Raw genomic sequence first — 18,505 nt, forward strand, 5'->3', positions numbered from 1 at the left:
GAACCGACATAGGAGTTGGGGATAGTAAGTCAAAGAATACACAATAACTCACTTGACTGTCTATGATAGACAAGTGTTTACCTAGCTTATGTCACTGGAACTCGACCTTCATTAATTTTGCAATATTATTCAATTAAATAAACCTGGGCTACATCCTGAAGGAGGACAGAGAGTCAGCTAGGAAAAGAATCCCCAGGGCCTACGTGGTTGTGGGGAGATGATGAGACATTCCAGGCAGAGGGAGTGGCCTCTTGGGTGGAGGCCAGAAGAGAGAAGGATGCTTCTAGGTCACTGGTCAGAGTGTGAGGAGGAAAGGGGCAAGAAATGCAGCGGGCGAGGTGAGGTCAGCTTAGGAAGGGCCTCGTATAAATTGCTGTGTAGCTCAGACTTTGACCCAAGGTTACTGAAGACTACAGAAATATTTTAGGCTAAGGAAAGACATGATCAGATCTGTGCTTTGGAAAGAAAACTCTTTGGATTGAAAAGATTAGGAGGCCAACGTCTGATCCAAGCTAGGAGATAAACACCTAATCAACGTCGTGTCCCAGATTGGGAATGTGGTCAATAGATGTTTCAGATGTGGGATCAACAGGTTTGGGTTGTTGATACGATGTGATGGAGACTGAGTTGGAGAATGAGAAACTGGGGATGATTTATTGGTGGGTAATAGTACCTCCAGTTGAGATAGAGAATGTGAGAATAAGAGCACACCAGGATTAGGGGAGAGAATAGCTCAGTGGATGAACTAGCTGTGAAGTGCTTTGGGCACATCCAGATGGAGATACTGTGCTGTTCAAAGCTAGAAAGTGAATTAATACAGAATCAAAATCAAATACCGCATGTTCACACTTATAAGTAGGAGCTAAACGTTGGGTACACAGGGACATAAGAGTGGAAACGGTAGACACTGGGGACTCCCAAAGCAGGGAGGGAGTGGGGCAAGGTTTGAAAAACTACCTATTGGGTACTGTGCTCACTATTTGGGTGACGGGTTCTATAGAAGTCCCAACCTCAGCATTGTGCAGTATTTCCATGTAGCAAACCTGCATGTGTACCCCCAAATCTAAAATAATTTTTAAAAAATAAGATAAAATAAATTAACAGTTAAAAAATAAATTTTGCTGAAGAGCCTAGAGAGACAAGGTGAGTGAGATGGGCTGGAGAAATTGGAGTGACAAGAATTAGATAAAATTGTTAAGTCATTTGAATAGATGATCTCACCGAGGAAGCAGGTGGGGAGTGAGAAGAGAAGAAGACCCCAGGACTGTGCATCTGCATTTAAGGGACAGGCAGGAGAAGATGAACTCCCAAAAGACTGAAGAGAATATTCAGAGAAGTAGAAGAGATTACTATTTTCAGTGAAAAATGGAGGATCTTGATGATTTTAGAAGAAAGTGGGTTTTTAGGGAGAGCCCCCAACCCCTCATACTTACCATAGATAAGTACCTTTGGAAGGCATGGAGCAACACAAACACAGAGATGGTTGCAGTAAATGCCATTCTCATTTTAACCAGGGGTGGCTTTGAAGATTAAATTACAAAGAAGCAGTTGGGAGAATTCCAGTTTTGGGTCCTGACAACTCTTTGTCTTCATAGCATAGCAGGAGGGTCCAGTGGCCACTTGGACGACAGATGCACTTACCCTGTAACCATGAATACCACTCATTCTTTCACTTACTGGGAGGGGACTGTAGTCCTCATAGCTGCCCCCCCAGTCTCCCTTCCTAGTGATGGAACTTTCCATTATTGACAGGGAAACAGCAGGCTAATGGCACAGATGAAATGTAAATTTTGACAGCCCCGACAGGTAAATATTGGCTTTGCACAAACAAGTTTCTATAAATAACCTGTCTGCTGTAGAAACTCCACAGATGGCAGCAGGGCTGCCCAAGTGTTGATTTTTCCCAGGGTGCTTGGTGCAGAAAAGCACAGCTGTCAGCTTTGCTGTTCCTATTCCCAGCTCAGGCTACCTCTGCTGTGCCTGCCGACTGTCCATATCCCATCTTCCTTTGGCAGGGAGAGGCAGGGACAGGTGGAGATCAGTCATTTCAATAATCTACCTCCGATGCCTTTCATTCCAGGATTCCGAAGGGGTTTCTTAAAAATGTCACTTCCTCGGGTTCTATAGTCCAAAGTGGGAATTTGTCTGATCTGGGGATGTGTTCGACCCTTTTAATTAAAGTTGGTCCCGTTGAAAAGAAAATTGGATGGAGTGAGATACAGTCACTCTAGACTGTGTGCCACATGGCCCTGTTGCTAAAAATAGTACCTTCAAGGACTCTGGGCAGCATGTCAGGCTATTATGTTAGCAGGCGTGGACTCTGACTTAAGGGGAATGTGAGGGGTATGGAGCCACAGCGGGTCATCTCACTGGGGAAATTTGCCCGATTTAACCCCATCCTGGGAGCTAAGGGAAACACAGTGAGCCACCGTTGGAAAAAAGAGGCTTTCTTATTTTTCAACTATGTGACTAAGAGCCCATAACTGTAAAAAAGCCGATTGAGGTGATGGCATTCTAAATGATCGTTTTAGGGATGCCCAGAAAGCTTCGTGCTAAGTTAAATGCCCGTCACTGAGGCTGGTCTCTGGTTTGGGGTATGCCTGTACCTCCCTCCTTCCCTCCCTGGGGTTTATATTCTGCTCCAGTTTCTTTCTTTGGGCTCATTGACTTAATGCATTTGTATTGTAAGCCCCTTCAAGACCCTTTGGGAAGAAGAAAAGAAAGAAACCATATAAAAGTGAGTCAGAGGATTCTGGAAGGTACCTAAGATAGCAGTAGTAACTTAAACAATTTTGTATCCTACAAAGGCTTTGAGAAAATGTATGATAATAATGGACCTTGTGCATTTAAAAACAATCATAATTGAAAATTAGGAAGAAAACAATGTTGAGAACTGGAATAGGAAATCACCTGTGAATAACAAAGTAATGATGGTACCACACCCAAAGCAGAGTTATTGTGATATTTTCTTTACCCTTATCCCCGGAGAGTAGAGCAAAGCTGCCGTGAGTCAGCAGGCATTGGAAAGGACAGCAAATACACTTGCCATTGCTCTGGGTTCACAGAGTGAATTCAGGACCCTTTATTCCCACTTCAAGGCAACCAGTCACTGCTAGCAAAGGCTCCTTTGCTTTTCTGGTGGGGCAGCCCCTTCTAGCTCTAATTCTACATTAAGAAAGTGTACTAGTGTTTTAGGGCTTTGGGCCTTTTCTCCCAAATCTTGTCTCCATGTGTGAGGGCCTATGTTTTCAGTAAGGGCTGGGAACACTTCCCGGGCTGGGCTACATCCAGTCCATTGTGCTTCCCAAGTACTTTCTATACTACCTGGCATCCAGCAGGCAACAAATCAATGTTTGTGAAGCCCCGTTGACTTCAAGGAGCCCTGGTCATCAGAGAATCTGATCTCCACATTGGGGAAGAGACCAGAGATATGCTTCGTGAGTAAAATTACAGCTTGATATTCACCAGTAGAGCTTAGCAAGATGCTGAGCAGAGAAAATAATGAATCATCTTTTGCTCAGCCTGTGAGGATAGAAAATATTATACGGGAGGTCCCAGGAGTAGAGTGAAAATCATGTGGGCTTTGAAATCAAGCAGACTTCAGTTTGAATCGTGCACTCCTTCGAGTGAGCTGGTGGACTTCGGTCAAGTTTGAGTCTCTTTGAATCTCAACTTCCCCATTTTAAAAATACACATGATAATAATTGGATTCTTAGGATTGTCGTGTCCAAGAAGCAGTCTAATGTTAGGTGGCAAGCAGGGATTCTGGAGCCAGATTGCCGAGTTCAGATTCCTGCTCTGACATTTACTAGCTGAGTCATCTGCAGCAAATTACTTAGTCTTTCTATGTTCATGTCTTTATGTTTAAAATAGGGAAAGTTGCCATGAGGAATAGTTAATCTATGTAACGTTCTAAGATCACTGTGAAGCACATAAGAACTGCATGTGTGCTTGTGACAATACCAGGTGGCACTGAGCAGAGATGCCCCTCCTGTGGTACTCCCCACCTTCATCTTGCTCTCTTACTCTCCCTGTTCTTTTCTTGATCATTTTTATGTTTCCTGATCATTTTTTGAATGTGAAACCAGCCCCATTGTTGTGATTTTCCTAAAGGATTGTGCAGACCCTGTCTAGTGTATATCCCCCCTCATAGCAGATGTTGGCACGACTTTCATGGAAAGCCAGGAAGGGAGCTCTTGAGGAAAAAGATGAATGTTGTTACTCAGAACTGGGGTTAAGGTTTCATTTCTTTTTTGTTATGAAAATATGCTCTGCAATTGAAAACAAAAGTGCAAAGTGTTCTGAAAACTAAAAGTAATATACATGTTTCTTGAGTAAGGAGTGAATAAACTATTCAGAGGCATATAATACACTTCACTTATTCGAGGCATTAAATATTCCAGTTATTCATTCATTCAAACTTTCTTACATAGCAGTTCAGTTATACATGGTTCTATGCCAGGTTCTGGGGATAGAAATAGGAACAGGACAGTCCTTATCCCCCAAAACTCCAATCAAATTGTCTATGAATGAAATTGGTGATACAAGCAATTGAACAAAGAGCCGCTCATGACGGAGGATCTAAAATGCCAACAGAGAGCACAGAGACGAGGGGAGGCCGGTGGCCCTTGTGTTAGGATGAGTGTAGCAGCTTAGCTGAGGCAGAGCTTACAGAAGATGGGGAAAAGGGAAGACTGGATTTATATAAACACCATGTTACTCTGAATTTTTTAAGCATAAAAGAAAAGGTATTGTTAACAGTCACAGAACTGCGTAACCGTAGTAGATAAGTGATACCGAACATACGCAGTGGAAGGACTTTAATGAATGTGTTGCCTGCTCATTTGCATGTTCACCCACCTCAACCCGCTGTAGTGGCCAGTGTTGTCCCCAGTGTACAGATGCGGGAACTAGAGCTCAAAGGGAATGAGGCAGTAGCCCTCACCATGAGCACGTCTGAGGTAGGACCCGGGTTCCGCACGTAGTCTGTGTCACACTGCACTGTCCCCCATGCCAGCCTGCTGCGACCGTGATCTGAAGGTGGCTGGTCATGGTGATTTTTGATCCATGAGAATTCTGGAAGCTCTCAGTGGTGTGCTGTCAGGACTGCCTTTTTCCTTCCAGATCCTTGGACATCTTTTCTTCTCTTTCCTGGGAGCATCTTATCAGTTACTGGGAAAGGCCTTTCTGTACTATGTATTCATTTTCTTGGGAAGTGTTCATTATAAGTGTAGATTTTTTACAGAGCCTAAAAAATTTCCTGGCTGGGGTACTAAATCTAATTAGCATGCAAAGCCGTATATGATCTCCTGTTATCATTCCTTCAAGCCAAAACACAGTGAACCCACCATCAAAGCAAGTGCTTTCTTCAAAAAAGGTAAACCCTGCCATTTGTCCAGATTTATTCCCTCTCCATACAAATCTATATTTTTTATGTGACTAAAGATAATCTGTCGTCTACACCAAAGAAAACGTCCTCTTCATTTCCCTCCTGAAATCCCCTTCCATGTCATAAGCCGCCTCAGAGGGCGGCAGCACCCACCTGTCTCCTGAGACAGAGAAAACGTTACTTTTAAGCCTCACTACAATTTGAAGGTTGTCACTTGTAATTACTTTATATTTCTATTTTAAGCATTGTTGACATGCTCTGGTAAATCATTTTGTTTTTCTAGTATAGCTGAGGGGTCTTAGAAGTAAGTAATGTGCAGCTGCACTTCCTGATAGAAGAGGAAAGACGTTCTAGATATGGCAGAGAGGGGGATGCCTCCTTAGTAAGTCAGGGTGGGATGCCTCCCAATGGCCTTTACTATTTTTTGATCCACGTCCACCAGGTTGTGAACCAGCTACCTGGAGGTCTGGACTGACAGGGGAGTGCTTTGGACTATTGTACCTTAAAAAAAAAATTTGTCTGTGTATAGCCATTGGTGAAATGATGATTGTATAGTCCATTGGTTTTATGTAAATTACAAATCAATGTTAACCTCTACCTCTAAAACTCTTGCTCCCTGGAAATCATTCAGCACGAAGCTAAGGTGATGCTAGCTTACTAACACGATTTCAAAGCCAAGGCACCTGGGGTGGAGTGAGCAGAAAGGCTTAGGAAACAGAATTCAAGTCCTGCCACTTCCCAGGCGTTTGATCCGAGGCAAGTTGATTTACATCTCTGAGCATAAGTTTGCTCATCTGTGAAACTAGAGAAATGAGGCCCCCTCTCAGGATGTTTTGTAGAGTGAATGCAGTGTCTTCCAAATGGAGAAGATGAGTTCAATCCTTTGAAAGTACATGTTTGGCCATTTACCCAGGACTGGTCACAAGACCGAAGCCATGGAACTTCTTCCTAGAGATCCAAATTATTAGGTTTGACATTCTATTCTAATGACCCTTTAGCAATGCCATGGCAATTGCTCAAAGTGACAATTTCTAAAGGGAACTGAGAAATTAATAGGTGTCATGCTAGGAGATAAAAGGCCTCACATGACCAAATGTTTGTGATATGCTAGGTTTAAGAAATCGAACAGATTTAACATGTAGATGTTAATATGTTTGTACATAAAAGATGGAGTTTCTCAAAATGTTACATCATAAAGTCTTTTCCTTTATCTCATGCTCCTTTCTTTCTTTTGCCCCACCCAACATATCATGGAACCTGTGTAACCCAGAGCTTACTCTGAAAAGCGTTGATCTAAGGAATTCCACAGTTAGTGTTCTCAGCTCTTGACACCTGTGCTACCAGAAAGGCACATTGTCATAGACAATGCCAATACCAAACACTATATAAAAAGCAAATATGTGACTTCTGAATATACCTTATAGGAAGTGAAGGTGATTGGTTGAAGTACTAGGCTTTTATTCTGCATGTTTTTTATTTAGCTGAAATTTCAGAAATCAATTTATTCTTTTAGAGCCAATCTGGATAAGAAGTGATGGGATATATCCAAAGAGTATACTACATAATTGGAAACAAACTTGGAATTTCGTTTACATTGTTTAGGCATATTTCATAAAATACAGAGCTCAGGGCCAATGCTACCTCCTTCATGAACCTTCTCTAGATTTCCCAGCTGGAAGTTGTCTTTTCCTTCTCCAAACCACTTATCACACTATCTGTGCCTCTCCTGTGCATTTATAACTTTCCTAACTATATAAATCTTCCTTTATAACTGTCGCTGTTAATGCAAGAGCTAATTGTGTGCGTGGCTTGTCTCTCCTGCTGATGAAGAAACTCTTGTTGTAGAGTCCCCCAGTGCCTAGCAGAGAGCCTGCACATGCTAGACACTCAAATGTTTGACTTGGTGAGACTTTCTTGTATTTCCCTAAGATTGTTAATTTGTCATTATTATTGTTGCTAATAATTAGTTGTCAATTAACTAATATTTCATGAACATCTATGTGCTAGGCAATTTGCATTGATTACTGTACTCAATATTGTCAACAAAACTCTGCAGTAGATACATGCCCTCTCCAAAAAGAAACCAAGGCTTTAAGAATTCATAAAATATCTTGCCCAGTATCAGAACTAATATTCTAAACTACAATTGTATCTTGCCCAAGCCTGTGCTTTAAATCACTAAATTACCCTCTTAAGGAGTAAAGAATATACAAATACCCACAACCCAAAAGGGCAGCCTCAGAGGAGCCTTGGTAGTTCCCCATTCTCCTTAAGTCCCACTGTAGAGATAATCACCCCTAGGGATGAAAGACTTGAATGCTACTACCCAATTGCTTTCTCACATACAGTGTGAGTGTAGAAGGCTCTCCTTGGCCTATTCTATCTAAGGTTGCTTTCACCAGATTTGCCCCAGTGTGACTGTAAGCCCTTGTTAAGCTTGGGTTAATTGCCAATTTAGGCAAGGTTCTCATTTAGAAAGTCCCTTCAGGGAAAGCAGCCTCAGAACTAGGAGATGGTTGTCTATTTACTCTTCACTCACCCAGCTGCTAATGGGGTTAAGGGGATGGCAACAACATATGCCACTCCAGATTCTTCCTGTTTACAAAGTCTTGATCATTTCCACACTCAAAATCCTGTCGATTGCCACCTGTGGAGTCAGGCAATAAAACCAACCAGTATTTATTGAGCACACGCCACATGTAAGGATAGGGTGAGTGTTATGAATTCATTCATACTGGTTTGCTTTTGCTAGGAGCATACAGTGTGGTGAAGAATGAAACAGGAGATTTGTTTTCTCACTGTGGGTCAGTTGCCACTCCATGCATGTCTGCCTCAGACCAGCCACTTGGCCCCTCTGCTTCCCAGATCCCTCAGCAGTAAAAGCAGGAGAGGGGGCTTTCGCAATTCCTACTCTCTCCTTCTCGGCCTGGCTGAGAGTGGGGCATCCCCCCCACAATCCCAGGGAAAGGGTTGATCTGCACTTCGAACATGGGGACCCTTGTCTATGTGTGGCATGGTCCAGAGCCACAGCAATGCTTCTCATGTGTTCTGTTCACCACTTCATCTCTGAGAATATTTAAAAAATGCAGTTCTTGGTTAAGTGAGCTGGATCAAAACAGATATCCAAGTTGGAATAGGATCTACTCTGTGTAGACTTATTCTTGCAGGAGGTGAAACACACAGAGCCTGCAGGAAGAGTTCTATGAGTACTTGAGCCCCCAGCCTGTCTAGGTTAAGTCTACTATGAGTACTTGAGTCCCCAGCCTGACTAGGTTAAGTCTTCTATGAGTACTTGAGTCCCCAGCCTGACTAGGTTAAGTCTTCTATGAGTACTTGAGTCCCCAGCCTGACTAGGTTAAGTCTTCTATGAGTACTTGAACCCCCAAGCTGACTGGGTTAAGTCTTCCATGAGTACTTGAGCCCCCAGCCTGACTAAGTTAAGTCTTCTATGAGTACTTGAGCCCCCAGCCTGACTAGGTTAAGTCTTCTATGAGTACTTAAGCTCCCAACCTGACTAGGTTAAGTCTTCTATGAGTACTTGAGCCCCCAGCCTGACTAAGTTAAGTCTTCTGTGAGTACTTGAGCCCCCAGCCTGACTGGGTTAAGTCTTCTGTGAGTACTTGAGCCCCCAGCCTGACTAGGTTAAGTCTTGGAGCAGTTCTTAGACTCTGTCTTCAGTAAGTGGCCAAGTCTTTGGCCTTTGTATGCTGTGGCTAGGAGATAAAAAAAACTCATGTCTTAGATGTGTCAGAATACAGTTATGTCCATAGTGCTTTAGGGGTTAGTCTCTATTTTTATTAGCTTAAACAATTATGCAGGGAAATACATGTTCATGTTTTTCTTAAATCAGCAATGTCTATAGCTTTGTTTTTAAGAGAGAGGGTGTTGCTATCACACAGGCTGGAGTGCAGTTGTACGATTATAGCTCACTGCAGCCTGGAACTCCCTGGCTCAAACAATCCTCCCACCTCAGCCTCCCAAGTACTGAGGACTGCAGGCATGCACCACCATGCCCAGCTAATCTTTGATGTTTAAATCAATTGAATTTGTAAAAAATTGACGTCACTGAACAAAATAGACAAAAAATCTCTCTCATGGACCTTACATTGTAGGTAGCCATTGATGACAACTAAAATAGAGAAATAGGATTTTCCCATCCAAGAACACAGTATGCAAAATGAAGAAACTGTAGTAAAGGCCCTCTTAGCTCATGTAGCAGGAGTTAGCAGCTAATTAGTTAATTAAAAAGTTGATGACAATGGTTATGGTTAATCATAATATGACATATGTATACCTTAAATATTTTATTTTAATGTAAAACATACAAATGCATGTTAAATCACCCACTTTTTAATGTGAGACCCAAGCTTTTTCTTAAATTTGCAGATTGGAGTTTCTAATTACCATTCTTAGATAAACCATGCCAAAAAGACATAATCTGTGATTTCCAGTTTCAGTTTTCTTAAAGTGGAATGAGCTCTGAAGACACTTTTGAAGTAATCTAAGTACAATCTCTTCTAGTTTTTTGTGGTTGACCCTCCCACATGTGGTTCGACAGCAGGTTTGGCTTGGTTTCAGCAACTCGTTTTCATCCAGTCTTTCAAAGCATTCAACTTGAAGCTTTTTCTACTCATATTTCATCAGTGTATATAATATGCAATCAAATTACATAATTACAAGGACAAGTATAACTGGAAGAAACACATTTAGGAGACAAAGACCCCTAAATCTCACATCTCAGCTGGTAGGAGCAGAAACCCAGGGGCATTCCAGCATCTTGACTATGAGCTTGGAGTGTCAGCCTGGGCAACAGCCAGTATATTTTACAAAAAGGATGGAGGGTGTTTCTTAAACTGGCAAGTCTGTTATGGTGGCCATCTTTTAAGAGAACTCCTACTGTACTCCTGGATGTGACCATAAGCGGACATTATTTGCAGCTCCTAGAACAGTGTTTCTCAGCCTGAGTTCTGTGGCACCTGGCAGTTCCATGGGTGGCCTCAGGGGCCACCAGAGAGTGTTGCCAGCAAGTCTGAAACCCCCCAGCTTCCTGCAGCTGTGGGAGCTCCACTTTTGTTTCATACCTCTCACTGCTGCATTTAATTTTATTCAAATAGGAAGACAGGGCAAACCATTATTATCTTTAAACAATGGATATTGTGGTGCTTTTAGAGAGGAAATCTTAGACCTTTAGCAGTAGCATACACTATTATCAATAGAGGACATCTGATAACAGTCTGAAATCTTTTCAAGAGACAAGTGATTTTAAATGTCTGGTTTACAGTTGATTTTCTTCCATTACGTGTTTCTGAATAGGCACTGTGTTCATTGCCTAGAGCTGCTGTAACAAAGTACCACCAATGAGGAGCCTTCAGACAACAGGAAGTTATGGTCTCGTAGTTTTGGAGGCTACGAGAAAGTTATGGTCTCCTACTTTTGGAGCATGGCTTACAGGGCCTTGCTCTGTCTGAAACCTGCAGGGGAATCTTTCCTCGCCTCTCACGGGTTTCTGTTGAATTGCTGGCCATCCTTGGCATTCCCTCGCTTGCAGCTGCATCACTTCAGTCTCTGCCTTTGTTGTCACGTGGCCTTCTCCCTGTGTGACTGTCTTCATATTGCCATCTTCTTATAAGGACACCAGTTATACTGGACTAGGGGCCAACTCTGCTCCAGTATGACTGCATCGTAACTAATTACATCTGCAATGGCACTGTTTCCAAATAGTGTCACATTCTGAGGTACTGGTATGAGGACTTCAGCGTATCTTTTGGGGGGAGCAAAATTAAACCCATAACCGGTGCTAAAGATTTGTTTAATATAGTTCTTTTCCCTGCCCCTAGAAACTGCCAGAAATAAAACAAAGCCTCCTAACATTTAAAATGCCAGTGATGTCCCTGTGCCTGAATAAAACTGAAGTAGATCCCTGGGAGAACCCCCTAACTGAGGTGAGGCAGTGGGGCCCAAAAAAGAAACTACAATAAAAGGAAATACCATATTTTCAGTGCTTACTCTATACTTAATCCTGTGTTAAGCACATTCTTTTTTGAATGTATCTTCCCTCAAATCCTAACAGATATCTTTAGCATTTCATATGCTTTCATTTGTAAGCAACAGAAAACCAAATGTTAATGGTCTCTAAGAAGAAAGTGGGCCAGGTTCAGTGGCTCACACCTGTAATCCCAACACTTTCGGAAGCCAAGAAGGGAAAATGGCTTGAGGCCAGTAGTTTGAGACCATCCCAGGTAACATAGACCCCATCTCTAAAAAAAAATACAAAAATTAGCCAGGCATGATAGTGCACACCTGTAGTCCCAGCTACTTGGAAGACTGAGGCAGGAGGATCACTTCAGACTGGGAGGTGGAGGCTGCAGTGAGTCATGATTGCACCATGGCACTCCAGTCTGGGCAACAGAGTGAGACCCCCATCTCTAAAAAATAAAAATAAAAAATTGAGAGAAGAAAACGTATTGGCTCTTTAACTGGAAGCCAGACTAAGGTAGAATTCAGGGCCAGCATAATCCAGGGGCAGTAGCCCATTTCCCCATGATTCCCTGGGCTCTTCCCTCCTCCATGTGGCAGTTTTATTGCTCAGCAGCTAGTAAGGGAGTGGCAGTAATGAGGGACATTTGCACACCACAGCATCCCATGGAAGAGACAGGGCTATCTTCAGAACGTGATCCCAGAAGGATCGAAAATACATAACAGAAACACTGAGTCCACCCTCTACTTGGTCCTTGGCTTGAATTTGTGCCCACTCCCTATTTCTGAACCAAATACTGTCCCAGTAAAAGGGGTTGCACTCACACCAATCAGAGCTACCTCTGCAGGTGGGTGCGGTGGTCAGCATTCACTCAGATGCTAGGGCTGCCTGGAGGGTGAGTGGACACCTGAATAAAACAGGGTCCTCTCAGGAAGGAGAAGGGGGCAATCTTAGGTAAGCAACCAACAGTATCCACTGCAGGAGGCCCAGGGTACAGATGAAATCACTCAGATTTAGGGAGTTGCTTGCTCACTTCTTTCCAAAATCACACAGCTTGTGTTAGATGAACATTCAAGACCAAATGGCTTTGACTTTGTCTAGCATACCACCACTTATTCTCTTACTGGAGGGGCCAGCCATTTTCCTGGGCTTTTTGGAATAGTAGTGTAGTCATAGCTTTTTAGAAATGGCCTTCAAAACCCTCAGCTGTGCGCCTTGTAGTAAGAGCATCAATAGCCTCAAAATGTGTGTGCCCCTTTGAATGAAAATGCTGTTGTGCTGTCATTGAGTGTTTAGAGAGAATTCTGGGGGTGCCTGTGCTGGGAAAATGCCCCACCTGAATAGACAGCCTCAGCAGAACCGCTCATTAAATTGTTTGCCTCCTTTTGTGCCTTAATGCACTTTGATCAAGATATCAGATAGGTTGCATCATCAGATAAGGATGTCAACAAAAAACAGAGCTGCTCTCCTCAACTTTGCCGTTAGGCCAGTAGAGTACTAGTACTTTTTTTTTTTAGAAGGGACAAGGCTATATTAGTCCTTTACATGTGGCTGATAAAGATATATGCAAGACTGGGCAATTTACAAAAGAGGTTTAATGGACTCACAGTTCCACGTGGCTGGGGAGGCCTCACCATTATGGCAGAAGGTGAAAGGCACGTCTCACATGGCAGCAGATAAGAAGAGTAAGAGCCAAGCAAAAGGGGTTTCCCCTTATAAAACCATCAGATCTCGTGAGACTTACTCACTGGCACGAGAACAGTATGAGGGGAACCACCCCCATTCAGTTATCTCCCACTGGGTCCTTCCCACAGCACGAAGAAATTATGGGAGCTACAATTCGAGATGGGGTTTGGGTGAGGACACAGCCAAACCATATCAAAGGCAATACCCAAACAGCCTCTCAGGAAAAACTTGCAGTGGTGGAGACCACGGTGGTCCTGATAATATTGTTCACAGTAATAGCAAATCTCCCAGATGGAAGAAAAATTTTCCTGTGTCCCTGGCATCTCACTCAAGTGACGAGAAATGAAGAACAAGCTTCCTCGGCTTAGACCTTGGGGACAACGTGGGTCCTTGGCTCGAACCTGGAGTTGAACTCCTTCTGTGCATTTTTCTTTAGAATTTCTCTGGCCCTTGGCTATTTAAAGCTTTCTCTAGTGTCACCAGAAGAGGATTACAAAATCCAAGAGTTTTTCAAGGACATTTTCTTTAGTGAGCATCTGACTTCTTGTCAAGGAGAAAAAAACTATTTTGCCCATTATTAACCTTTATGCTAATTGTTTCTTTTTTCATCGCCTAATCATCAAAAGCACATGTTTTCATTTCCATTTCAGTCATTTCAATTATTTGCATCCAAAGCAGAAACAATCCCAATGTTATTAACTTTTATAATGCCCAAAAGTACACAGCTGTGAACCCTACCTAGCCATGCCTGAGGGTTCCTGTTTCCCTGGGAAGGCACCCTCAGCAGGTTTGGTCTCTGAGCTGTGTGCAGGGAGAAGGGACTAGAGTGTGGATGGTGCGAAACCTAGCGCTCCTCCCTCCGTGCAGAGCTGCCAAAGCAAAGGCACATATTGTCAGCCCTTGCCTCACTTTCCAGAGCCACTACCCAGGCCACTCTCTTCCTGAGCCTTTTAGGAAAGCGTTGCAGCAACCTCTCTCATTTTCTTGGTTGGGTAAGGGCTGAGTTAAATTGGCCAGGCACGTGACTTGTCATCCACATTGCCCTAGTTCGCCAAAGTCCGCTTCTTACCATCATGGCCCAATCTCTACAAAAACTTACTCTCCCTTGCAAATTCCCTCCAAAACTGTGACTTACCCTCAACCCAGCCCTCTTTGCTTCATTCCCAGAGGGGTCTCTCCAACCCCACAAGCCACCCAAAGCTGCCAGGATCCTGCTGGGAGAGCCTACATTTCAGACCTTCCCATACCAAACCCTTTCTTCAAAACAAAACAAAACAAAAAAGGCTTAGAGGAAACTCAGTAAATAATTGCTGTACAGCAGAGCTGTTGTCATTCAGATGGGAGGGGCAACTTGAAGTCCTGCCCCTTGGCACTCCGAGGTGAGCCCTGCCTCTTTTGAACACCGAAGATCAGAGACCTGAAGTCACACGCCTGCAGCCATGAAGCCTCAGGCCTGCTGCCTGTCTGGCAGGTGCCTCAGTGCTACCTGCCTCTGCATTATCCTCTCCAACTTCTGCCTGCTCCGCCAGATTCCCCAGAACTCCCTGAGTTGTCATGTGTCTGGAAGAATCCCACAGGGTTGCCCTTCATCCCACAGAGATGCAGCCTCTTAGCAGGAGAGCGTTGCTCACATCCTATTGCCCTGGTCCTAGACTTCTGTCCTCCCAGCGCCCCACACCTCTCACTCTAGGGCATCCAAGCACACAGAGTATTTCACACAGAGCATTTAAAGTGCTTCCCATGCAATTGTGATTTCACAGCTCACTTCTCACCTTAGAGGCTTAGCAGGAACTATTATTCGTCTTCCCATACCAAGTTCCAAGGTAAGAGTGGAGATGTAAGCCCTTGTGGATCTTCAACTAGAAAATGACCTGGACTTGTTAGAGAAAGCGACTAGTTCTTCCTATCTGGGGCACCTTGGACCAAATGGATTAATATCCTTAAAAATGCCATTGTACACTGTTCCTGTATCATTTTAGCTGTAGAAAGTTGGTGACACTGTGAAGAGTCCTATCTAAGCAAACTTGGGGTACAGTGATTCCTCGCCTACAGCCTGGTGTCTCATAGTCTTCTCAAAGCATGGGTGAGTGGCATAAAGGTACTGTCTAGCCCCATGTGCTCTGAGCTGCTTTGAACAGAAGTTAACTGGGCCAAAAGGACACCTCGTTGTCGCTCTATCATAGCAGTGCGGGATTGTGATTGAGAATGGGACAGAAGTGATAGCTTCACATCTTTTCCAAGTCAGTCTCTACGCTGAGACTCTCTGAGCCCTGGCTGGAGCACCAGCCCTGGGAAGGCTTCCACCCACTGTCTCTGCAGCACCCCAGAGGATCTCAGACATGGACAGCAAGCATTTCCCACTCATCTGTTGCCTGAACAAACATCTAGAGAGCTCTTGCTGTCCGGGCACTGAGCTTGGACACTCAGTGATGAATGGAGCACACACAGGGTATTGCCAGCCTGACAGAGCAGGCTGAAGAGGTACAAGGAGCCCACATCTTGGAAACATCCAAGAGTCTAATGGATATTAGAGACACAGAAGAATGAAATCAGATCTCATCTTTGTTCTGTGTCTGTCTCCTCTCTGATCCTCTCAGCCTGCTTTTTCTTCAGTTACAGAAGCATAAGACTCCGTAGAACCTTCCAGCTTTGTTTCACTTAGTTCACTTAGTTTGTTTCGCTTCCTTTGCACTGTATTCTCCCTGCTGCCCTTGCCCCCACAAGAGTAAGCCACAGTCAATCCTTTTCTGAAGTACAAAGACTTCATTTAGCAGGGTTTGAATTCAGGACATTTTTTCATCCATACATTTCAAGATTCTTAATTAGAAGTAGATAGACTCCTAAATCTAACATGCTTTTTTTCTCCATTCATGAAACGGGAAGTGACAGAAGGGTATTTAGCACATTGCTTTCTCTTATCACTTATCACCCAATCCTGAATTGATTTTCATTTGTCTCCTAGTTAATCAGGGAAATCCTTGAGACAGAGAAAAGAGAAAACTAATACTTTTTATGAAGGAGCCTGAGCCAGGTACTGTGTGGGAACCCTTCCCTGTGTGTGGACAGGAGCCTTCAATGGTGTCTAGTAGTTGCCCTTCCCACAGCTATACTCAGTGTTCTGTGAATGAATGAATGAGGTTAACCCTCCAAAGAGCAGATCATCTTACACCTCAGCATGTGTTTTAGTATCTTCAGTCTTTAAAGTCTTGTGTATAGTTTCTGGTTACCTGAAACAATATATTATGCTGAGCTTTCTGATTTTCTTACATATCCTTAAAGAGAGAAAGATATACCCAAAAGATCCCAGCACATAAAATTTGCTCAATTAGTGTTTAATACACACAGATGGTTATTAAGGGAAGTCTGTAGCTAGGGAATACCATTCTCCCTTTCGTGGAGGTAACTCCACGTGTGCCCAAGGTTATACAGCTCAAGCATTGGATTTGTGTTCAGGTTGCATGTATTCAGGACCCACCATGTGCTAGGTGTGCCACTGGGAACTGGCCACGTGCTTATAATTTAATACTACAACAACTCTGCAGAGTATATATTAGTGTGGTGATTAGGGAGATGATGAAACGAGGTCTTTTTTTTGAGACAAAGTCTCACTGTGTCGCCGCCAAACTGGAGTGCAGTGATACAATCTCGGCTCACTGCAACCTCTGCTCCCGGGTTCAAGAGATTCTCCTGCCTCAGCCTCCCCAGTAGCTGAGATTATAGGTGCCTGCCACCATGCCCAGCTGATTTTTGTATTTTTAGTAGAGACAGGGCTTCACCACATTGGCCAGGCTGGTCTTGAACTCCTGACCTCAGGTGATCCATCCACCTCGGCTTCCCAAAGTGCTGGGATTACAGGCGTGAGCCACCATGCCTGGCCTGAAACTGAGGTCTTAAGAAGAGTTTTATTTAAGGCCACAAGTTTTTACACCACAGGACCCTATTCCAGTAGCATCCATTACAGCTTAAGCAGCTAGTACTGGTCCTGGGAGACTGACTCTCTGGGATAAATCCCGAAAAGCTGCCTTAAGTGTTCTAAAGGAAGCACATTTTATTCCAAATTTGTATCCATCCTTTTCACTCTAGCATGGTGCCCAATAAGCATGATAGTGACCAAAGCTTTCATTTTATTAAATTCTGCATTATTTTAGAATACATTTCTTAACTATCAAATTGACAAAAATGGATCAAGTGCAATAGGAAAGGAAGAAACTGTTATCCATTCTGACCCCTTTCGAGGACTGATGGAGAAAGAGATAGGAGACTGAAGGTGCTCATGTTCTCACCTCAAAGGTGAGTCTGAAAAGATTCACTGAATTTTTCTGCACGCCCCCTTTGTGCAGAAAGAGAGGAAGCATGTCTTTCTTACCCTTGAAAACATGCTTTGACCATTTCTGCACTTGCCTTATTGGAAAACAGTTGCAATTGTGAGCGTGACATGTTTGGAATGATAGACTTTCTCACTAAGGGAGGGAAGCAGAGTCAAGTTTATTTTAAAAAATCAGTGAGGTGGTTCTAAAAACACAGCATTAAAAAATGAGGTGCCTGAGCATGCTCTGTAGAAGATGATTTTATCCTATCTTAGCGGGTATTTCTATTATGACTACTCTTGTGAGGAGCAATGCCCCTGGAATACAGGAGTGAGTAACAGAGCACAGCCTGTGACTTGGGAGGCTTCCCACTAAATGCAACTCAGAAAATTAAAACCATAAGTAATTTTTGTTTGTTTGTTTTTGTTTTTGTTTTTGAGACAGAGTCTCGCTCTGTCGCCCAGGCTGGAGTGCAGTGGCCGGATCTCAGCTCACTGCAAGCTCCACCTCCCGGGTTCACGCCATTCTCCTGCCTCAGCCTACCGAGTAGCTGGGACTACAGGCGTCCACCACCTCGCCCGGCTAGTTTTTTGTATTTTTTAGTAGAGACGGGGTTTCACCAGGTTAGCCAGGGTGGTCTCGATCTCCTGACCTCGTGATCCGCCTGTCTCGGCCTCCCAAAGTGCTGGGATTACAAGCTTGAGCCACTGCGCCCGGCCAAGCATAAGTAATTTTAATGACAGCCTAAGAGAAATGAACCTTCAAAGGTTAGGAAATTGTAGTTTTCATTGGGGGAATTGCATGGAGTTAGACTTTCTACTCTATCTTAAAAAGGCACATCGAAAAATATTACAGTATATGAACATGGAATAAAATTCACTGAATCTGCCATTTGGAAGCAAGATACAGCTTTTGAATTAGCCCAACATTGGCTTGCTGTTGATTTTATTAACATAACTACATTGGGCCCAAAAAGCCACCTAACCATTTCTAGACATGTCCAGAGGGCGTAAACATTCCCTGGAAAATAGTAGCTTGCCCATGAGCTGGAGAGACCCGCACACCAGGGTAGTCAGTTTGGTTGCATTTTATACAGATAACAAGCTCATGACTCCTCAGTCACTGGATGTGTTTCCCAGCTCTCTG

At 43.6% G+C, this 18,505-nt stretch overlaps 1 protein-coding gene and 1 long non-coding RNA gene across 8 annotated transcripts in view; one reads left to right on the forward strand and one right to left on the reverse strand.

Annotated features, from left to right (window-relative positions):
- LOC144339869 (uncharacterized) overlaps positions 1-16,861 on the reverse strand; it is a 35,818-nt gene extending 18,957 nt beyond the window's left edge. The window contains exon 1 of the long non-coding RNA XR_013415399.1: positions 1,434-16,861. This is a non-coding gene — a long non-coding RNA (uncharacterized LOC144339869). The remainder of the gene's footprint in view (positions 1-1,433) is intronic.
- ELMO1 (engulfment and cell motility 1) overlaps positions 1-18,505 on the forward strand; it is a 575,941-nt gene that overhangs the window by 481,423 nt on the left and 76,013 nt on the right.

This window comes from Macaca mulatta, chromosome 3, assembly GCF_049350105.2.
Source record: "Macaca mulatta isolate MMU2019108-1 chromosome 3, T2T-MMU8v2.0, whole genome shotgun sequence".
NCBI lineage: Eukaryota > Metazoa > Chordata > Mammalia > Primates > Cercopithecidae > Macaca > Macaca mulatta.